We start from the raw sequence: 2,475 nt of genomic DNA, 5'->3' as shown, positions 1-2,475 counted from the left end.
ACAGGAAAAGGGCTGGAAAAGGACAGGAAAGGGGCAAGAAAAGGGCTGGGAAAGGGACAGAAAAAGGGATGGAAAAAGGGACAGGAAAAGGAATAGGGAAAAGAGACAGGGAAGGGACAGGAAAAGAGATGGAAAAGCGAAGGAAAAGGGACAGGAAAAGGGCTGGAAAAGGGATGGGAAAAGGGTTGGAAAGAGATAGGAAAGGGACAGGAAAAGGGCTGGAAAAGGGACGGGAAAAGGGCTGGAAAAGGGACAGGAAATGGACGGAAAAGAGACAGAAAAGGGACAGGAAAAGGGCTGGAAAAGGGACAGGAAAAGGGACAGAAAAGGGACAGGAAATGGACGGAAAAGAGACAGGAAAAGGGCTGGAAAAGGGACAGGAAAGGGACAGGAAAAGGGCTGGAAAAGGGACAGGAAAAGGGCTGGAAAAGGGACAGGAAAAGAGTTGGGAAGAGATAGGAAAGGGACTGGAAAAGGGCTGGGAAAGGGATGGGAAAAGGAAAGAGAAGGAAGAGTAAAAGGAAAAGGAGGAGAAGGAAGAGGAAGAGAAGGAAAAGGGGGAAAGTGCCTGAAAAGGGAAAGAGGAAGAGGAGGAGGAAAAGAGGGAAAAGTCCCTAAAAGGAGGAAGAGGAAGAGGAGGAAAAAGTGAGGAAGAGGAGGAAAAAGTGAGGAAGAGGAGGAAGAAAAGAAGGAAAAGGGGGAAAGTCCCTAAAAGGAGGAAGAAGAGAAGGAAGAAGAAGGGCAGGAAAAGGGGAAAACCCCCTTGGAAGGGGGAAGAGGAAGAGGAGGAAGAGGAAGGAAAGGAAAAAAGGGAAAGTGCCTGAAAGGGGGAAGAGGAAAAGGAAGAGGAAGGGCAGGAAAAGGGGAAAAACCCCCTGAAAGGGGGAAGAGGAAGAGGAGGAAGGGCAGGAAAAGGGGGAAAGTCCCTAAAAGGAGGAAGAGGAAGAAGAGGAGGAAGAGAAAGGGCAGGAAAAGGGGAAAATCCCCTTGGAAGGGGGAAGAGGGAGAGGAAGGGCAGGAAAAGGGGGAAAGTCCCTAAAAGGAGGAAGAGGAGAAGGAAGAGGAAGAGCAGGAAAAGGGGAAAACCCCCTTGGAAGGGGGAAGAGGANGACTGGAAAAGGGATGGGAAAGGGACAGGAAAAGGGCTGGGAAAGGGACAGGAAAAGGGCTGGGGAAAAGGCTGGAAAAAGGACAGGAAAGGGACAGAAAAAGGGATGGGAAAAGGGTTGAAAAGACAGAAAATGGACAGAAAATGGACAGAAAAAGGGCTGGGAAAGGGACAGGAAAAGGGCCGGAAAAGAGTTGGGAAAAGGGACAGGAAAGGGCTGGGAAAAGGGACAAGAAAAAGGCTGGAAAAGAGACAGGGAAGGGACAGGAAAGGGCTGAAAAAGGACAGGAAAGGGGCCGGAAAAGGGATGGGAAATGGGACGGGAAAGGGGAAGAAGAGAAACAGGAGAAAGAGGCAAAGGAGGAGGAAGAGGAGGGAGAGGAAGAGGAGAAAGAAAAGGAAGAGGAGAAAGAGGAGGAGGAAGAGGAAGAAGAGATGGAAAAGGGGGAAAATGCCCAAAAAGGGGAAGAGGAGGAGGAGGAAGAGGAGGAAGAGGGGGAAAGTGCCTGAAAGGAGAAAGAGGAGGAGGAAGAGGAAGGGCAGGAAAAGGGGGAATGTGCCTGAAAGGGGGAAGAGGAAGAGGAAGAGAAGGGAAAGGAATAAAGCCCCTAAAAGGAGGAAGAGAAAGAGGAAAAGGAAGAGGAAGAGAAAGGGCAGGAAAAGGGGAAAAAAACCCTGAAAGGGGGAAGAAGAAGAGGAGGAAGAGGAAGAGCAGGAAAAAGGGGAAAGTCCCTAAAAGAGGGAAGAGGAAAAGGAGGAGGAAGGAAGGCAGGAAAAGGGGGAAAGTGTCTGAAAGGAGGAAAAGGAAGAGAAAGAGGAGAAGGAAAAGGGGAAAACCCCCCTGAAAGGGGGAAGAGGAAGAGGAGGAGGAGGGACAGGAAAAGGGGGAAAGTGCCTGAAAGAGGGAAGAGGAAGAGGAAGAGTAGAAGGAAAAGGGGAAAACCCCCCTGAAAGGGGGAAGAGGAAGAGGAAGAAGAGGAAGAACAGGAAAAGGGGGAAAGTCCCTAAAAGGGGGAAGAGGAAGTGGAAGAGGAAGGGCAGGAAAAGGGGAAACCCCCCTGAAAGGAGGAAGAGGAAGAGGAAGAAGGGCAGGAAAAGGGGGAAAGCCCCTAAAAGGAGAAAGAGGAAGAGGAGGAAGAGGAAGAGCAGGAAAAGGGGGAAATTCCCTAAAAGGGGGAAGAGGAAGGGGAAGAGGAAGAGGAAGAAGAAGGGCAGGAAAAGGGGAAAGTGCCTGAAAGGGGGAAGAGAAAGAAGAAGAGGAAGAGGAAGAAGGGCAGGAAAAGGGGAAAACCCCCTTGGAAGGGGGAAGAGGAAGAGGAGGAAGGGCAGGAAAAGGGGAAAACCCCCTTGGAAGGGGGAAGAGGAAG

Source organism: Lepidothrix coronata, unplaced genomic scaffold (genome assembly GCF_001604755.1).
Source record: "Lepidothrix coronata isolate B3197 unplaced genomic scaffold, Lepidothrix_coronata-1.0 Scaffold662, whole genome shotgun sequence".
Taxonomy (NCBI): Eukaryota; Metazoa; Chordata; class Aves; order Passeriformes; family Pipridae; genus Lepidothrix; species Lepidothrix coronata.
The sequence above is the reverse complement of the archived record's forward strand: the minus strand, read 5'-3'. Positions refer to the sequence as shown.